The 22015-nt window shown below is 29.1% G+C and overlaps 1 protein-coding gene across 10 annotated transcripts in view; it reads left to right on the top strand.

The window, feature by feature from the left end:
* The window catches only part of PDZ-GEF (PDZ domain-containing guanine nucleotide exchange factor), an 86659-nt gene that overhangs the window by 22718 nt on the left and 41926 nt on the right, over nt 1–22015 (top strand). The window lies entirely within an intron of this gene.

Here is a 22015-nt window from a genome sequence, read left to right as displayed (position 1 = left end):
GGAATGTTCAGAAATTATATCGTTGGCGCTAGTTATCCAGACTGGAGGGCAAATGCAACACCCACCCATTGTGCCTACAGTTTTCCCATGGCCAACAATTTTTGCAGGATATGACCCACGCCAATTTTTGTTGAAATGTTTAATGTTTCACGTGGACTTTTGTCATTTTATTTTCCCACGATAGCTTTTTTTACTTTTACTCACGTTTATCAAATCTCGTCTCACGCTTACAGCACTAGCATGAACTTAATGACGCAGTACACAAAGCTTTCTAATAAAATACAATACATACAGTTTTCAAACAATATTTAACAAAACTAGAAGTTGAAAAACATGATAAAATTAAAAGAAAAAAATTTAAATGTTCATGTTAATAGAATTAAACAAAACTTGCCATTAACAACACACATATACAAAACAACAAAATAATGCTTGTCCAATTTTCAATTTATAAAAAACAAAAAAAAAAAACATTCGACATTCGTGTTGTGTGACCAGAAGATGTACGCCAATAGAGATACAACACTTTATAATATTATTCATGATACCATATTTTGTTTATGATTGATGTATGGCAATTTGTTGTCACAGGCAATATTCATAAGGCAACGGAAACAGGTATTTTGTTTATTTCGTTTTTCGCATAATTTTTTTATTAAAAAAAAAAAAACAAAAAAAAAACAAATGCACAATGAGTCTCGATATATGAAATAATTGTTATAGTGACGGATGCTGAGTAAATGCATGCATATGGTTACCCTTTATTTATTTATGTTTTTTTTTTTAACATTGCCCTCTAAAACTCTGCTCAGACAACTTTTTTAACAAAAACAAAAATTAATTAAAAGATTTTGGAAACTAATTAGAAGACCTTCTAAGATAACATAGTTCCCTTCAAGAGCGATACAACGATTATAACGACCTTCCAATTTTTTGATATCATTTTGGTAGTACTCCTTCGGTTTTGCCTCAAAATAGGACTCAGCTTCGGCGATCACCTCTTCATTGCAGCCAAATTTTTACCCTGCGATCATTCTTTTGAGGTCTGAGAACAAGAAAAAGTCGCTGGGAGCTAGATCTGGAGAATACGTTGGGTGGGGAAGCAATTCGAAGCCCAATTCATGAATTTTTGCCATCGTTTTCAATGACTTGTGGCACGGTGCGTTGTCTTGGTGGAACAACACTTTTTTCTTCTTCATATGGGACCGTTTTGCCGCGATTTCGACCTTCAAACGCTCCAATAACGCCATATAATAGTCACTGTTGATGGCTTTTCCCTTCTCAAGATAATCGATAAAAATTATTCCATGCGCATCCCAAAAAACAGAGGCCATTACTTTGCCAGCGGACTTTTGAGTCTTTCCACGCTTCGGAGACGGTTCACTGGTCGCTGTCCACTCAGCCGACTATCAATTGGACTCAGGAGTGTAGTGATGGAGCCATGTTTCATCCATTGTCACATATCGACGGAAAAACTCGGGAGTATTACGAGTTAACAGCTGCAAACACCGCTCAGAATCATCAACACGTTGTTATTTTTGGCCAAATGTGAGCTCGCGCGGCACATATATGTTACATACGGTTTGGGACATATATGTTAATATGTTAGAACATATTATGTTTAGGACATAAAATGTTTGTAAATATATATGCTTGGATGCAAACATAATTAATTTAGAAATAGCCTATAAACATATATGTGCTTAGAAAGATAGACCTGGAGAGTATGCTGCAAGTAAAAGAATGAAAGTAACCAATTGGCGCCTTAAAAATATTTATGCACAAGGAAATTTTCATTAAAATTTTTTTCTACCAGTGTATGCCTAAGTTGCTTGAAGCTAATGGTGTTTTCTTTTCTGAAAAAAGTGCTTTGCCGTCATTTTGTCTGTACAGAATGCGCATTTTTAAAATGTTACCAGCAACCAAAAAAAATGCTATCATTTCAGCGGGCAGAAAAGAATTCAAAGAAGGAAACAGGGCAATCGCAGCACTCTCGTTTGTTGGCAGTGCTGAAAATGCCCGTAATTTGCCTCTATGCGTGGCGCTATTTTCACAACAGAATTCGAAGCCTTTTCGCACTTTTGCCAGTTTTTTTTTGGAAAAGAACCTAAAAAGTACATTTTCCGCGCAAAATGCAAAAAAGTGCGCATTTTTAACAAGAAAAGAAAACGCCATAAGTGTTTTTTGGGGCATATGTTACAGAAGCGATTTTTTTTAGGATGCAATTTTGTTAAATTTTTGTACGAGTTGTTTATTCTTCCTATAAAACAGTTTACTTTTTTTTTCGGTGTAATCGAAGTTGAATTTTTGTAATATTCCAATTCGACTAATCGAAAGGCATGCAATCGAATAACTATTTCAAATTCTTTGCAGAAATAAAATGAAACGAAAAAAGTTATATTATAAAGTAATTTGACTCATCGCAATTTCTTTGCCTACAACTGGTGTAATCAGCCTTAGAAGATTATTTCATTAGGTAAACCCCCTACTTATGACAAGTTTCAGTTTTTTTTATAGCTTAAATGGATCGTGTACATGAGCTATATATATATAGTTTTATGATAATCGTTGATAACAAAACAGTGGTGCAGTTGTCTGATGCTGTATTACTAGCTGATAAAGATTTCCAGTTTTTCCAGAAGGTTCACTGAATCAATCCAGAAAAATACAATACGCTAATACCTGTATTCAAATGATTATGAAAGCTGAGTTCAAGACCTTTCGAATGAATCGGCTTAGTTTTTGCACCAACTGGTCCCTTAAGAAATATATTGAAAAAGTATTTGCGGGATTTTCAGGATCATTCCTAATGAAGATGTGTACAATTTAAAATTCAAATTCATCGCATATGTTTGTTTAAAAAAAATATTATTTTTTCTGTCAACTTTTTGTGAATGAAGAAATATATTTAAATCGTGAAAGCACAAATTCATGACCCCAAAAGAAAAAGGAACATGTTCCATACACCAGACCGGATCAATCGGCATCTAATAATCAATATCGAAAACCAACATTAAATATCAATAAATTCTTCCCTAAAACACTTAATTACCCAGAAAAAAAATTTTGAAAGTCGTTCTAAAGGCACAACTTTAAAAGCTCTCCCAAAAATGTCCTCCGAAAGAGATCTTTATTTTAACCACAAAGGAAGTTCTTTTAAATCAATTTTTTTCATAACTCTCTGTTTTCGTATTTTTAATGCGTAATTTTATTTTTTTGTTTCAAAAACACCCTCAAAAAAAATCGCCTCTTTAACATATACCCCAAACACATTTTGCTTCAAGCATATATAGTTTCAGGATTGGTCCAAACAAAATATTGTTTGTATTGTTCAAACATATTATGTTCCACCTTAGGCATACACTGGTAGAAAAAGAATTTAATGAAATTTTTTTTTTGTGTATATACTTTATAGGGGCCAATTGGTTACTTCCATTCTTTTACTTGCAGCATAGTCTCTAGGTCTCTCTTTCTAAACACATATATGTTTATAGGCTATTTCTAAACTAATATATGCTTGCATCTAAGCATATTATATTTACAAACATTTTATGTCCCAAACATAATATGTTCTAACATATTAACATATATGTCCCAAACATGTTAAGCTACTTTATGAACATTATATATATGCTTGAACTTGAAAATATTGTGTTAAGAAATTTGAGTTCCAAACATATAATTTTTACGCCCAAACATATGAAAAACAGTATTTTTCGTCCGTGTAGGTTAAAAACAGAGTAAGAATTAATAAAATGGTACAAGTTATGAAAATTCTGTCAAGAAATCCAATTAAAAAAAATTTCAAACTTTTGAAAATGATTCATTTCAATTGATTTAGACAAGCATTTGAAAGCATTACAAATCATAAACAATTACAAAAATTATTTACTTGGCAAAATATCACAATTTTTTTTAATTCACATTCAAAACATTGAATTCGGAACACAGCTTAAGAAGCGATGCAAAATCCAGTGCAACGGCTGTTTGAATGGTGGACATCCAACCTATGACAAGGCGATGTTAAATTCATCGCTTCTGCACCAATTTTGCAGCAGCCTCAAATTTCGGTAGTAAAATGATCACAAGCTCGAGTTGTTTTGAAAGTTGAGTTTTAAAAACCGGACTATTTTCCAAAACCGGTGGACGGAGTTTTTTTTTTTTTTTTTTGAAATAAATAACTGGCATAACAGTTTCAACGGATTTTCATATTCATTCGTAATTTTGAATGGAAAATCCCATTTTATTGTCACAAAAAATCAATGAAACCCAGAAAAAAATTACACGAAAATTTTTCCAATTAAAATCTTAATTTTTTTTTTTAAATTTTTAAAAATATTCCATTAAAAATGTAATTGATTCAAAATTTTTTTTAATTGAAATAAAAATCAATCACACAAATTAATAGTATCAATTAATTTTTTAATTGGATCAATTTAATAATAATTTTTTAATTGACTGTCAATTAATTTTTTAATTGATACTATCATTGCTGTGATTGAACAACATTTCAATTAAAAAATTAATGGGATCAATTAATTTCGTGAATGCATAAAAAAAAATTTTGTGTTAAAAAAACTAGCTCGATAGTTTATTAAAAGTTGGACACAATTTTTTAATGCATATGTACGTTGCACTTATTTGAAAGCGTTTTCATTACAGTTTATTGAAATACGCATATTTATATGTCTAAATTTAGCATTAAATTGGCAATTTTACAATGAAAATATAAAACCGATGGCTTGAAAACACCGGTCCACCCAAAAATGGGAATTTTCATAAGCGGTGTTAGAAGATAAGCATATTCACCGGTTTTTATAACTCTAATACTCAACTGTAGTGATTATGAAAGATGAGTTCAATCCCTATCGAATGAACATAGTCTCTATACCGCACTCGGCCTAACTTTCTTATTTGGTTCGCTTCCTGACTATTTTTTCTGTTTATCTTCACATACAATCCCAGCAAAAAAATTTGGAAGTTCTTCCAAAGGCACAACTTTAAAAGCACTTCCATAAAATGCACTTCCAATGATGGTCTTTATTTTAACTTCCCAGGAAGTTCTTTTAATTCAATTTTTTATAACATGTTTTTTTCATACTTTTAATGGGTAATTTAATTTTTTTTGTTTCAAATAGCTTGCAAACAGAGTAAGAATTCATAAAAAGGAACAATTATTTCAATTTTGTCGAAAAAATGCTAAATATAATCTGAAAAAATTGTGAATTTTTGAAAATATTTGAGGTCAAACGTTTCCGACAAGCGTTGGAATCCATTAAAAATTATAAAAAATTATAAAAATTATTTATTTGACAAAATATCACAGAATTTTTTTAATTTACATCCAAAACATTGAATTCGGATCACACCTAAAGAAGTGATGCAAATTCAGTGCAACGGCTATTGAAATGGAGGATTTCCCTCCTATGACAAGTCCATGTTAAATTCATTGCTTCTGCGTCAATTTTGCACCACTTCCGGATCCAAAAAGAACATTTTCATTACGTTTTTGGCGACGCTTTTTTTTCTGGGATGTTGACTTACTCGACCGAAGAATCGGCTTTGTCATTGGGCCAAAAATCGATAATCGGCATCCGGGGACAAGATGCCTATTAATCGAAGCCGAAGCTTTTTGAATAATTTATTTCATATGGAATTGCCCCAATGTTGAATTAGTCTCAGTCAAAACACACAGTACAAATAAAATGTAAAAAAAATTATAATATATCCTTGTTTGTTATTAGAATATCGAACTGCAATATTTGGATCCTAAATAGTCTGTTAGTTCTAAACGAATATAATAAGACAGGGCTGAATTACCGTTTATTGTTGTTTTTATGCCATTTTTTATTAAAAATGCTGAACTAAAACACACAAAACTCTTTTTTATTGCAAATTTCAGGAAATAATTGGCTTCGGTTTCGTCCGTTTATTGCTTTTTCGGCTTCGGCCAAAAAACCCGCTTCGGTCGATGCCACACGAGAAGACAAAAAGCACATTTCAACTCACAAAAATAAATCTGACATAAACATACACGTTTATTCGAAAATTTCTAAATAAATATATTTATGAACATTATGTACTCGAACTTAATAATATTATACCTCTTTAAGTATGCCTTGAATTCTATTTAAGTCAATAATCGATTGTATGTGATAACCGATTTTTGGCAAATTTGAAATTGAATTGAATAAACAATCGATAACATTTGTTTACATTCTTCTCCCATATGATTTTTAAGGCAATATGTTACCAAGATAAGTAAGAATTTTTTTTATAAATATTGCCCTCTTTGATGGCCTTTAAATCTGTATATCAATAACAAAAAGATTTTTAGATGGAGCTATTTAATCCATTAACTGATAAACAGCAAACTTCAGAAGCAGGAAATATAAAAAATTTGAATATTTAAGTATTAAATAATGCATATTTATTCATTGTTATTGTTTGCTGTTTTTTTTAAATTTATTTCTTTTATATTTGCAAATTTTGTTTCAATCTCTGTTAGACAATGGACTTTTTTTTGAACAAAATCCCTAACAAAGGAAAGGTAATTTTAAATATCGTGTAAAACAAGCTTAAATTATGATTTTTATGTGAATCTATTATAATCAATGGTATTAAAAATTGAAAATAAAATTGTTCATGATTTTGAAGGCTTATATTACAATACAATGAGGTTTGATTAGTATGTTATGGATGAGAGCGAATTATATACACGGTTGCTACTCGTGTCAAAAACAATCTATCAAAATTTGAAGAAAAATTCGCCAAAAATCTAAACAAATTAAAAACATCCCCTACACTAATAGAAAAAATTGCGTTTCACAATCGTGAACGGACGTTGTCAAAATGAAACGGAAACGTTCACAAAAAATCAAAACGGAATGTTCACGATTTCGTCCACGGGCGTTCACGATTTCATGAACGGCATTCGTTTTTCTTTGGTCATGAAATGTCTTAAAATAATCGTTAGACGTTGTTATGTCAACTCCGCCGTTGGTGCAATGTGCTAAGGCGACTGTTAACGTGTATCGTGCAGACAACACAGGTTCGAGTCACGGTAGGGGAAATTTTTTTTTTTTAATTTTGTTTATAAATTCGTAACCATTACGTTTTCAGATCATGAACGCTGGTTGTTGTTTTGAAAACTTATGGTATCATTTGTACGTTATCAGATTGTCCCCATCTGTTCTCAGTTTGACAACACATGGGTGTTGATTCACTTTCATGAACGGATCGTTTCAAAATGACCACGCCGTTCATGATTTTTTCTATGGGTGTATGTTCAGGTTTACAAATTCACAAAACGAAAAATTTTAGATTGTCAAAAACTTCCGAATACAATTCCATCTTTTGCCAAAAAAAAATTCACCCAATAAATTTCCTTATCCATACGAACAGTATGTAAAAAATTTCGTGTTATATATCATTTTAGTTCGGAAAATAGAAGTTAAGGTTGCGTTTTTCGAATTCGTAAACCAGAAATTTTATTTCTATAAAATTTTGTCAAAATTGTAGTTTATAGAAAACTTTATTTCCATAAAAATTTTGCCAAAATTTTATTTCTATAGAAAATTTTGTCAAAATAGAAAATTTTTTCTAAATTTTATATCTATAGAAAATTTTGTCTAAATTTTATATCTATAGAAAATTTTGTCTAAATTTTAATTCTATAGAAAATTTTGGCAAAATTTAATTTCTATAGAAATTTTGGCAAAATTTAATTTGTCACAATTTTATTTCCATAGAAAATTTTGTCAAAATTTTATTTCTATAGAAAATTTTGTCAAAATTTTATTTCTATAGAAAATTTTGTCAAAATTTTATTTCTATAGAAAATTTTGTCAAAATTTAATTTCCAAAGAAATGTTTGTCTATATTTTATTTCTATAGAAAATTTTGGCAAAAAAATGTTTGTCTATATTTTATTTCTATAGAAAATTTTGGCAAAATTTTATTTCTAAAGAAATTTTGGAAAAATTTTATTTCTATAGAAAATATTGTCAAAATTTTATCTCTATAGAAAATTTTGTCAAAATTGTAGTTTATAGAAAATGTTGTTAACATTTTATTTCCATAAAAACTTTAACCAAGATTTTTAACTAAATTTTATTTCTACAGAAAATTTTGTCAAAATTTTATTTCTACAGAAAATTTTGTCTAAATTTTGTTCTATAAAAAATTTTGTCAAAATTTTATTTCTATAAAAAAATTTGTCACAATTTTATTTCCATAGAAAATTTTGTCAAAATTTTATTTCTATAGAAAATTTTGTCAAATTTTTATATCTATAGAAAATTTTGTCTAAATTTTAATTCTATAGAAAATTTTGGCAAAATTTAATTTCTAAAGAAATTTTGGCAAAATTTAATTTCTATAGACAAATTGTAGTTTATAGAAAATTTTATTAAAATTTTATTTCCATAAAAAATTTAGCCAAAATTTTATTTCTATAGAAAATTTTGTCAAAATTTTATTTATATAGAAAATTTGTCTAAATTTTATTTCTATAGAAAATTTTGGCAAAATTTTTTTTTATAGAAAATTTTTGCAAAATTTAATTTCTATAGAAATTTTGGCAAAATTTAATTTCTATAGAAAATGTTGTCAAAATTGTAGTTTATACAAAATTTTTTTTTTAAATTTTATTTGCATAAAAAATTTAGCCAAAATTTTATTTCTATAGAAAATTTTGTCAAAATTTTTTTTCTATAGAAAATTATGTCTAAATTTTATTTCTATAGAAAATTTTGTCAAAATTTTAATTTATAGAAAATTTTGTTCACATTTTATTTCCATAAAAACTTTAGCCAAAATTTTATTCCTATAGAAAATTTTGTCAAAATTTTATTTCTATAGAAAATTTTGTCAAAATATTATTTCTATAGAAAATTTTGTCAAAATTTTATTTCTATAGAAAATTTTGTCTAAATATTATGTCTATAGAAAATTTTGGCAAAATGTTATTTCTATAGAAAATTTTGTCAAAATTTTAGTTCTATAGAAAATTTAGTCAAAATTTTAGTTCTATAGAAAATTTTGTCAAAATTTTATTTCTTTAGAAAATTTTTGTCAACATTTTATTTCTTTGTTGTTGTTTTTGATTTTAGCTTAAAACCTTTTGCTGCAAGTAGAGAATGCTGATGAGGATTTTGGCAAAATTTTATTTCTATAGAATATTTTGTCAAAATTTTATTTCTATAGAAAATTTTGTCAAAATTTTATTTCTATAGAAAATTTTGTTAAAATTTTATTTCTATAGAAAATTTTGTCAAAATTTTAGTTCTATAGAAAATTTTGTCAAAATTTGATTTCTTTAGAAAAATTTGTCAATATTTTTATTTCTTTGCTGTTGTTTTTGATTTCAGCTTAAAACCTTTTGCTGCAAGTAGAGGATGCTGATGAGGAATGTGGTAATTCCGAAAAGTGCGTCCGTCCAACCATCTTGCTATCTATAGGGCTTTGCCCAAATAAATTTGACGAACATTCGTTTCCTCTGTTGGTTAAGCTACACTTGTAGTTTAGTCAATGCATGGTTTTAAGCTGAAATCAAAACAAATCAAAAACAACAACAATAACAAAACGATTGAAAAAAAAAGACGCAGCACGCTCAAAATAAACCCAGCCAACTGCACTCAAATCGGTGATTTGACAGTGGCAAAGGTAAAGAGATATGTTAGTACGAATTTATTTCGGCATAAGTCGGCTATCGTGGAAACCTCTTTTCGGAAGGTTCAAGTGTGGTTTACTCTTGGGTTTAGTGAACTGCCTGAATTTCTTCTGATAATTGGTTGATAGTTTTGCTGCAAGTAGAGGATGCTGATGAGGAATGTGGTAATTTGGAAACGTGCGTCCATCCAACCATCTTGCAGTCTATAGGGCTTTGCCCAAATAAATTTGACAAACATTATTTTCCTCTGTTGGTTAATCTACACTTGTAGTTCAGTCAATGCATGGTTTTAAGCTGAAATCAAAAACAACAACAATGATTAAAAAAAAAAAACAAAACAAAACGAATGAAAAATTGTATTTCTATAGAAAATGTTGGCAAAATTTTATTTCGATAGACAATGTAAGCTCCTCTTAGTTGCCGAGGAATATTTTGTAAAATCTACCAAACCATCAAGAATTCTACCAATCTACCAAACAGTAAAAAATCTACCATTTTTACTAAAATTCTACCAACTATGGCAACCATGACTATATATCCCAACGGATGTTATCAAAGACTCTCATCATTCCACAGTCCATTGGGATTTTGTCACATATACACATAACAAATATCACCATTTCCAATAAGAATTTTAATAGCATTTAAAAAAAAATAAACCATTAAAATTGTAATTAATTCAAAAAATGTTGTAATTAAAACAATGAATTTTTAATTGACCTTATTAATTGATTGAAGAAATTTCAACTAAAAATTAATTAGTTAAATTAATTTCGTAATTATTGTTTCATTAATAAATTTTCAATTTCATTTGTAATTAGGTATATTTTTTATTTAATTAAAATGTTAATTGGAATAATTACTATTTTCATTAAAAATGCAAACATTTTCAATATATTTTTTAACTGTTTTTTTTTTACATTTGCAATTAGATATTTTTTTATTTAATTAAAATGTTATGGAACAATTACTATTTTCATTAAAAATGCAAATATTTTCAATATATTTTTTAACTTTTTTTTTTTTTTTAATTTGATTAAAAAGTTAAATCATCTTTACTTTTTAATTGGAAATTTAATTGTAGATACTTTTTTTTCTGAGTAACCAAAATGTATGTTATATTTTGTAGCTTAAATATTTAACGACCTCCCTCATATTATCTCAAGGCAGAAATGTCTCTTTAACTCACCCTTCGGATATACTTCCTAATATTTTCTAACATCTTTTTCCTATTCAATTTATTATTAATAAAAAGTTTTAATACCTGAGGGAAATTTGCATTTGACTTTTAAATCTTTATAGATATCTCTTGATAAATTATCTAGAAAATTAACTTATACAGTATTTTTTGTTTGCCATTTTATATTAATTTCTTTTAAATATTCAAGTGGCTTTATAAACATAAACAAACCATTCGGCTATTTTGAACATTAATCAATTTATTTTTATGGAGAAGAAAATGAAAAATGAAAGAAAACATTTCAATTATGTAAGTGGTGGTAGTATATTAATTAAGAAATGTTTCGATATTTTTTTTTTTTTGAAAAAAAAAATAATTTCGAAAACCCAAAAATAAACAATAAAAAAAATAGAGGAAGAAGAAATAAACGAAACAATTTTTGTTGACCCACAAAATAGAAAAAAAAAACATAATCACAGGCGGCCAGGCTAAGCTGTCTGGCAGACGGTTTGTATTTGTTTTTACGCAAACCTAATGATTATTTTTGGGTATTTGCAACATTTTGTTTTCTTTTATACACACTTCACAAAAAGAATTCCAATGGGTATACATTATTCTTGAGAGGAGTTTTGGCTCTTGAGAATAGTGGCACACTTCTTTTTAGGCTAAATACCGCTATGCAACATGATTATTCTATGGTGCCTTTTGTCTATTCATTATGCATGATTTTTGAAACATAAAGCCTTAGCGGTGATCAAACTGGCCGTATTCATTTTTTGGCCCTAACAATGACCATAGGGGAATTTTGACAACACCTGGCCTATTTTTGTGCCCTTTGTATGAAAGCAAATAAACATTTTTGCTTGAAGTAATGCATTCACATTTTTCACATATTCTGGAAAGATTATATGGATAAGTTCCAGAAGGGATTACAAAAAAATGAACTAACTCTAACAAATTTTACTTGGATCCAATGATTTAAACCTTCCCTTAATGATTTTGGTGTTGATTCCAAGCCAAAGACGCAGCTTCTTTAAAATAAAGACATTTTTTAGCAACCTATCTCGTTATAAATCTAGGATCATAAAAATTAGGATACAGATCCCATTTATAGAGTCTTCATTCTTTTTTCGCGGTGTATTTATAACACTATTCACCTACAAACAAATGCCAGTTTTTAAAATACAAATTATAACAGATACTTCAAAATAAACAAGTATATAAGGCCGTAAGTTCGACCAGGCCGAATCTTATGTACCCTCCACCATGGATTGCGTAGTAACTTCTACTAAGGACGGTCATCCACAATTGAATTAATTGGGTTGCGGTCATCATCTCCTAAATTGTAAGTTAGTCCATGCGGAATATATAGTACACAAAAGAAAGGTCAACTAAATACGTATATATTCAGTTCTTGACCGTTATATATACACTCAAAAAAAGTTTACTTGGATCCAAAGATTTTGACCTTCCCTTAAGGATTTTGGTATTGATTCGAAGCCAAAGATGCGGCTACATTAAAATACATTTTTTTACGGACCTCCCTGGCTTTAAATCTAGGATCAATAAAATTAAAATTGGATACAGATCTTCATTGAGTTTTTATTTTCTTTTTGAGATTTATTAACAAAGGTACTTCAAAGTAAAAACAGTTTTCTTAATGCTAAAAAAACTTTAAACCAAAGATGCAAATCCTTAAAATAAGTCTTAGCCTATATTTGAAGCGTTTTTATTTTAAATTTAAAAAAAGTCAATGTCAGTTGAGTTAAAGCCGATTTCTTTTAATTAAAAATGTTTTTCTTTATTTTAAGGAAAATTAGCCTTACTTCAAAGATCTACAACTTCAGCAGAGAGACGCAAAATTTCAATATTTGTGTCCTAAATTTAATGAAAAAAAAAATTTTGAAGCAAGGATTATAAACTTTCTTTTAATTAAAATGTCATTGTTTTAAAGAATTTTGTCCTTAGCATTGCGTAAATTTTGAGTCCTAAAATTTAAGTTGCATAATCTTCCATATTAGGTCAATAAGCAATAATTACGAACCTATATGAACTTTTGTGCGGTAATTATAGATCCAGAATTGAAATATGAGCCCCATATGAGCTTTATATGAGGGCTATATACAATTATGAACACGAGTCTACCAAAAAATGACAGATTTTTTACTGTTTGGTAGATTGGTAAAATTCTTGATGTTTTGGAAGATTTTGCAAAATATTCTTCTCCAACTATGAAATGCTTCGTAAATATTCTATAGAAATAACATTTTTACAAAATTTTCTACAGAAAATAAATTCTGCCAATATTTTCTATAGAAATAAAATTTTGACAAAATTTTCTATAGAAATTATATTTTGACAAAATTTGACATATAATGTTGACAAAATTTTCTATAGAAATAAAATTTTGAAAAAAAATTTATAGAAATATAAAATTTTGACAAAATATTCTATGGCAATAAAATTTTGGTATATTATTTTTGGCTCGAGTGACAATCGTGATTTTTCTGTGATTGGCGATCGGTTTATTTGGGGGCTATATATAATGATAGACCGATATGGACCAATTTTGGCATGGTTGTTATCGGCCATAGAGTAGCGAAATGTATCAAATTTCAACCGGATCGGATGAATTTTGCTCCTTCAAGAGGCTTCGGAGGTAAAATCTGGTGATCGGTTTATATGGGGGCTATATAATTATGGACCGATATGAACCAATTCCTGCATGGTTGTTAGAGATCATATACTAACGTCACGTACCAAATTTCAACCGGATCAGATGAATTTTGCTCCTCCAAGAGGCTCCGGAGTTCAAATCTGGGAATCGGTTTATATGGGGGCTATATAATTATGGACCGATATGGCCCAATTCCTGCATGGTTGTTAGAGACCATATACTAACGTCACGTACTAAATTTCAACCGGATCAGATGAATTTTGCTCCTACAAGAGACTCCGGAGTTCAAATCTGGGGATCGGTTTATATGGGGGCTATATATAATTATTGACCGATATGGACCAATTTTTGCATGGTTGTTAGAGACCATATACCAACACCATGTTCGAAATTTCAGCAGGATCGGATGAAATTTGCTTCTCTTTGAGGCTCGGCAAGCCAAATCGGGGGATCGGTTTATATGGGGGCTATATATAATTATTGACCGATTTGGACCAATTTTTGCATGGTTGTTAGAGACCATATACCAACACCATGTACCAAATTTCAACCGGATCAGATGAATTTTGCTCCTACAAGAGACTCCGGAGTTCAAATCTGGGGATCGGTTTATATGGGGGCTATATATAATTATTGACCGATATGGACCAATTTTTGCATGGTTGTTAGAGACTATATACCAACACCATGTTCGAAATTTCAGCAGGATCGGATGAAATTTGCTTCTCTTTGAGGCTCGGCAAGCCAAATCGGGGGATCGGTTTATATGGGGGCTATATATAATTATTGACCGATATGGACCAATTTTTGCATGGTTGTTAGAGACCATATACCAAGACCATGTACCAAATTTCAGCCGTATCGGATGAAATTTGCTTCTCTTTGAGGTTCCGTAAACCAAATCTGGGGATCGGTTTAAAAGGGGGCTACATATAATTATGGACCGATGTGGACCAATTTTTGCAAGGTTGTTAAGGACAATATTCCAACACCATGTACCAAATTTTAGCCAGATCCGATGAAACATGCTTCTGTTATAGGCTCTGCAAGCCAAATCGGGGGATCGGTTTATATGGGGGCTATATATAATTATGGACCGATGTGAACCAATTTTTGCATGGTTATTAGAGACCATATACTAACACCATGCACCAAATTTCAGCCGGATCGGATGAAATTTGCTTCTCTTAGAGTCCCCGCAAGCCAAATCTGGGGGCCCGTTTATATGGGGGCTATACGTAAAAGTGGACCGATATGGCCCATTTGCAATACCATCCGACCTACATCAATAACAACTACTTGTGCCAAGTTTCAAGTTGATAGCTTGTTTCGTTCGGAAGTTAGCGTGATTTCAACAGACGGATGGACGTACGGACATGCTTAGATCGACTCAGAATTTCACCACGACCCAGAATATATATACTTTACAAAGGGAATGACAAAGTTAATATAAAAGTAAAAAAACTAACAATAAAATTTTTTAACTGAATAAAACTAAAAAGTATAAGTAAAGTTGTACACATAAAAAAGTAAACTGTTTTATAGCAAGAATGAAAATTTAACTATATTATACTCCAATTTTTTTAATATCCACAAAGCATTGTTAAAACCCTGGTGGTTAACTACAAATAACGAAATTACACGTTCTTATAGAAGAAAAATGAACTAAAAGTAAAGAAAAAAAATCATTGGCGTCAAATCAATGCCATTTTAACCATACTTACTGTTCTTTTTTTGGGAGTCGTACGAAAATTCTCTTTTGTTTTAGTTCAATTGAACTTATGTGTACGGTCATTGAAATGTATACCCAAGTTTAGTTCATAAAATGTTTAAGATATACTTAAAAAAAACGAAACTTTCATTCGACTGGGGAAATTTCGAAAAAAAATAATAAAATTTAACTACAAAAAAATATATATATTTTTTTTTTGTAATAAAAATATATATATATTTTTTTTTTTTTGTAATAAAAATATATTAAATTTAGCGTTAGTTTAATAACGGAACTTTTTTTTGTGTATCATGAAGATCACCCGAATTTATTTTTTTGTAATCTTTTGATATACATATTGAACTAATTATTTTAAAGCTTTAGCCATCAACTGATTTCAGCATTGTTGTATTACAAATTACGATTACCATTTTTCTTAGTGTACATATCTTGAAGATATACAAACAAATATACACACAAAGACTTGGCGATTGATAAATCTTAATGTGGAATATTGCACGTAACCTATTACGTATTACATAACATACAATGTTTGTTTATAGTATTTCTTTCAATACTAAGAACAATAGCGTAATGAAATATTATCGCTAATTACAATATAAAGAAATTATTCAACAATATACATACGAGTATCATAAAAATTGAAATAATTTTATTCGATAAAAAAAAATGGAATTTAGCACATGCAGATAACTGGGTTAGATCATATCGTATGATGGTATATCAAATTCAAATTAAATGATGGGATAATGGAGATATTAATTTTTACTTCGTCCAAAAACAATGCTTTGCTAAAATTACTTTTTCCGTCAATAGTTTTTTTTTTTTCTTCAAATGACATAACGAAAAAACAAAATTTTCTTAGAACATTTAACATTTGCAGTAGTGATAAAATCATGTGCAATTATAACAGGCCGGCTGATAAGTCCCCGGTCTAACAAAGAAAAACACATTTTTTGTTTTTGTCAAAATTCATTTTTATTATTCAACATAGTTCCCTTCAAGAGCGATACAACGATTATAACGACCTTCCAATTTTTTGATACCATTTTGATAGTACTCCTTCGGTTTTGCCTCAAAATAGGCCTCAGTTTCGTTTCATTGCAGCCAAATTTTTTCCCTGCGAGCATCCTTTTGAGGTCTGAGAACAAGAAAAAGTCGCTGGGGGCCAGATCTGGAGAATACGGTGGGTGGGCAAGCAATTCGAAGCCCAATTCATGAATTTTTGCCATCGCTCTCAATGACTTGTGGCACGGTGCGTTGTCTTGGTGGAACAACACTTTTTTCTTCTTCATATGGGGCCGTTTTGCCGCGATTTCGACCTTCAAACGTGGTGGTTTTTCCCTTCTCAAGATAATCGATAAAAATTATTCCATGCGCATCCCAAAAACAGAGGCCATTACTTTGCCAGCGGACTTTTGAGTCTTTCCACGCTTCGGAGACGGTTCACCGGTCGCTGTCCACTCAGCCGACTGTCGATTGGACTCAGGAGTGTAGTGATGGAGCCATGTTTCATCCATTGTCACATATCGACGGAAAAACTCGGGTGTATTACGAGTTAACAGCTGCAAACACCGCTCAGAATCATCAACACGTTGTTGTTTTTGGTCAAATGTGAGCTCGCGCGGCACCCGTTTTGCACAGAGCTTCCGCATATCCAAATATTGATGAATGATATGACCAACTCGTTCCTTTGATATCTTTAAGGCCTCTGCTATCTCGATCAACTTCATTTTATGGTCATTCAAAATCATTTTGTGGAATTTTTTGATGTTTTCGTCGGTAACCACCTCTTTCGGGCGTCCACTGCGTTCACCGTCCTCCTTGCTCATTTCACCACGCTTGAATTTTGCATACCAATCAATTATTGTTGATTTCCCTGGGGCAGAGTCCGGAAACTCATTATCAAGCCAAGTTTTTGCTTCCAGCGTATTTTTTCCCTTCAGAAAACAGTATTTTATCAAAACACGAAATTCCTTTTTTTCCATTTTTTCACAATAACAAAAGTTGCTTCATAAAAGACGCACTATCTCACAAACTAATTGATTTACAGACATCAAATTTTGACACGAATCAGTTGAAGGTTGGTATATAAAAATAATATGCATTTAATACTAGCGACGACATCTATTTATGTGTCAGACCGGGGACTTATCAGCCAACCTGTTACATTGCACATTTAAGGGTTAATACAAAGATTTAATATCTCAATTAATTTAAACTCTATTTCCTAAGATCAAATATTTTTTCTTTCAATATTGTGTTTTTCAGTATAGATAACAGTCTTTGGTAAATCTTTGTACGCAATTATTTGTACGGAGCGTATATACGATTAGGCTTTGCCGTTAGATTTTAAACCGCTATAGAAACAGACGTGCTGCTACTATGAACGGAATTACAAAATTTTAATACACTTCCAATGCTATGGCAAAGAGAATACAAATTTTGAAAATCTATTGCAGGGGGAAATAAATTTTGATTTGGAAATTACCGGAAGAAAAAATTGATCATTGATCAAATATTTTATGGATTTCCTTTATCAATGTCTGGATGATTTGTAATACAATTAAAATATATATGTGGTCATAGCTTCTTACCATGAGAGTAAGTAGTTATGGGGCTTCTTATAAATATGTAATAAAAAATAAAATAAATTCTTTAATGCATACATATGCATTCCACTCACATAATATGCATCATTATAATACACACATGGACACATATAAATGCATTCTTGGTTGGAATGTGACAGAAATGAAATTAATAAACAAGAGGTCTCATTAAACCAGTTCCAACTTCTGGCGTGTGCCACCACCATCACCATCATGGCCACACCACCAACAGACAGTGATATTTATTACAAATTCTCGTACTTCCGATTATAAAGAAAGTATACTTTTATATGTATAAAATGGTAGTTGGTAGGTACACTGTAAAAACAGACTCTATGCTTACTCAACGCTACAGCATTTTAAGGACAATTTTTTAAAAACAATGTTTTTCTTCAAAATGATTGCAATTTGCCTTTAATTGAATGAAGAAATTTTCAAAGATATGTACCCTAAGTTTAATGAAAGATTTCTTTAAAATAAAATTTATTATAATTTCGTTAATATAATGAAAATTTTAGGCAAAATATTCCACATGCAAAAACATTTTTTTTTTCAGGGGAACTGAATTTTAAACCCACAATTTACACTCAAAAAAGTTTACATGGATCCAATGATTTTGACCTTGCTTTAAGGATTTTAATTCTGAGCCAAAAAGATGCCGCCAAAAAATCTAGACTCTATAAAAATTAAAATTAAGTTATAGATGCGTTTTATCGAAATTTCATTTCCGTTTTGCGATCTAAAAACCTTAAACCAAAGACGCAAGATCTTCAAAAAAAGTCTTAGTTTATATTTGAAGTTTTTTTGTTTTTAATTCAAGGCTTCAAAATTTCAGTTAATTTAAAGATTATTTCTTTAAAGCAAAACTATTTTCTTTATTTTAAGGAAAGGGATGCAAATCTCAAAATCTTGTGTCCTAAATTTAAAGTACAATCTTATTAAATCAATCATTTAAATAAAATTTCTTTATTTTAAATAAAATGTATCCTTGTAAATTGTGAAAATTGCGTGTCCTCCTACCATTGAGGTTGTATAATCTTTCATATTAGGTCAATGTTTTTTACAGTGTAGGCATTCTAGTTACAAATTCATTTAGAAAAACTAAGTAATTATTTCTCTACGTGTATATCTTACAAAACTATGAATGCACATTGTAAATTATACTTTTATCTACACAGTCGGTCATCCCTGGATACTGACACTCATCGTACTACCGTACCATCATTGTGTTAACAGCTGTCGCATAATGCGTGCATTCTCAATTACTATATATTATACATATGTGTATATGTATGCATGTGTATGTAGACAACTGTGTATGTATTTAAGATTAGGTGTAATCCTAACTAATCTATACAACTGGTTACAATTTTCCATTTTTCTTTTTCATTAGTAGGGGTGTGTTTGTGCATAAACTGGACATTGCTTACAGTTTTATTGTTGTTGATAGATTCAACCCTCCCTTCCTCCGGTTCTTGTTACAGTCACATTTGGAAGTTATTTTATTAGCAATGTTGTTTTAAGTATCTTCTGCACGAAAGCGAGGATTTACTATTGTAAAGAGTGGATGACACGAAGTGTGGCCAATTTAAATGATCGTATTTTTGCGCGTATAGAAATAAAATTTTGACAAGATTTCCTATAGCAATAAGATTTTTACAAAATATAGCAATAAGATTTTTACGAAATTTTCTATAGAAATAAAATTTTGACAAAATTTTCTATAGAAATAAAATTTTGACAGAATTTTCTATAGAAATAAAATTTTGACAAAATTTTCTATATAAAAATAAAATTTTGACAAAATTTTTTATAGAAATAAAATTTTGACAAAATTTTCTATAGAAATAAAATTTTGGCAAAATTGTCTATAGAAATAAAATGTTAACAAAATCTGCTATAGAAATAAAATTTTGACAAAATTTTCTTTAGAAACACAAGTTTGACCAATTTTTCTATAGAAATAAAATTTTGACAAAAATTGTCTAAAGAAATAAAATTTTTAAAAATTTTGACAAAATTTGCTATAGAAATAAAATTTTGACAAAATTGCTATAGAAATAAAATGTTGACAAAGTTTTCTATAGAAATAAAATTTTGACAAAATTTTCTATAGAAATAAAATTTTTACAAAATTTTCTATAGAAATAAAATTTTGACAAAGTTTTCTATAGAAATGAAATTTTAACAACATTTTCTATAGAAGTAAAATTTTGAAAAAATTTTCTATAGAAATACAATTTTGACAACATTTTCTATAGAAATAAATTTTTGATTAAATTTTCTATAGAAATAAAATTTTGACAAAATTTTCTATAGAAATAAAATTTTAACAAAATTTTCTATAGAAATAACATTTTAACAAAATTTTCTACAGAAATAAATAATTGACAAAATTTTCTAGAGAAATAAAATGTTGACAAAATTTAATAAAACTAGTTTTTATTTACAAAACGAAAAAAAACCGGATTTCTGGCCAAATATAAGATATAAAGTTTTCTATGGAAATAAAATTTATTCGATGCAAATGACAACGATTTGTTGCAAAATATTCCTCTCCAACTCTGAGTTACTTAAATTTTATACAGAAAGAAAATTTTAACATTTTTTATAGTAAAAAAAAAATTTACAAAATTTTTTATAGAAATAAAATCTTGGCAAAATTTTCCATAGAAATAAAATTTTGACAAAATTTTTTATAGAAATAAAATTTTGTCAAAATTTTCTATAGAAAAAACATTTGACAAAATTTTCTATAGGAATAAAATTTTTACAAAATTTTTTATAGAAATAAAATTTTGGCAAAATTTTCCATAGAAATAAAATTTTGATAAAATTATATCTATAGAAATAAAATTTGTACAAAATTTTTTATAGAAATAAAATTTTGACAAAATTTTCCATAGAAATAAAATTTTGATAAAATTTTCTATAGAAATAAAATTTTGACAAAATTTTCTATAGAAATAAAATTTTTACAAAATTTTTTATAGAAATAAAATTTTGGCAAAATTTTCCATAGAAATAAAATTTTGATAAAATTATCTATAGAAATAAAATTTTTACAAAATTTTCTATAGAAAAAATTTTGACAATCCACCGTGGTGCAATGGTTAGCATGCCCGCCTTGCATACACAAGGTCGTGGGTTCGATTCCTGCTACGACCGAACACCAAAAAGTTTTTTCAGCGGTGGATTGTCCCTCCTCAGTAATGCTGGTGACATTTCTGAGGGTTTCAAAGCTTCTCTAAGTGGTTTCACTGGAATGTGGAACGCCGTTCGGACTCGGCTATAAAAAGGAGGTTCCTTGTCATTGAGTTTAACATGGAATCGGGCAGCACTCAGTGATAAGAGAGAAGTTCACCACTGTGGTATCACAATGGACTGAATAGTCTAAGTGAGCCCGATACATCGGGCTGCCACATAACCTAACCTAACCTAACCTTCTATATAAATAAAATTTTGGCCAAAAAATTTTCTATAGAAATAAAATTTTGACAAAATCTTTTTTCTAGAAAAATAAAATATTGGCAACATTTTCTATAGAAATAAAATTTTTACAAAATTTTCTGTAGAAATAAAATTTTGACAAAATCATTTCTATAGAAATAAAATTTTGACAAAATTTTCTATAAGAATAAAATTTTGACAAAGTTTTCTATAGGAATAAAATTTTGAAAAAAAAATTCTATAGGAATCAAATTTTGACAAAATTATCTATAGAAATAAAATTTTGATAAAATTATCTATAGAAATAAAATTTTGATAAAATTTTCTATATAAATAAAATTTTTCTATACCAATAAAATTTGGAGAAAATTTTCGTTGACATTAAAATTTTAACAAAATTTTCTATAGAAATAAAATTTTGACTAAATTTTCTATAGAAATAAAATATCGACATATGAAGCCAACACACGCATGAGATCTATCAAGAGTAATATGGTGTTCTTTGATCAGTTTTCGAGATCTAATACGTGACCACAGTTTGCAAAATGACTCCCAATACGATCTAATGTATTTGAATGAATCATGTTAAAAAATTTTATTCATATTTTTATTTAATCTTTACGGTAGTTTAATCGTTATATGTACCAATACACTATCTTAGATATATTTTAAAAAATCGACAGCTTAAAAT

This window comes from Haematobia irritans, chromosome 2 (genome assembly GCF_050003625.1).
Source record: "Haematobia irritans isolate KBUSLIRL chromosome 2, ASM5000362v1, whole genome shotgun sequence".
Taxonomy (NCBI): domain Eukaryota; kingdom Metazoa; phylum Arthropoda; class Insecta; order Diptera; family Muscidae; genus Haematobia; species Haematobia irritans.
This window is presented reverse-complemented; position numbering and strand designations above follow the sequence as displayed.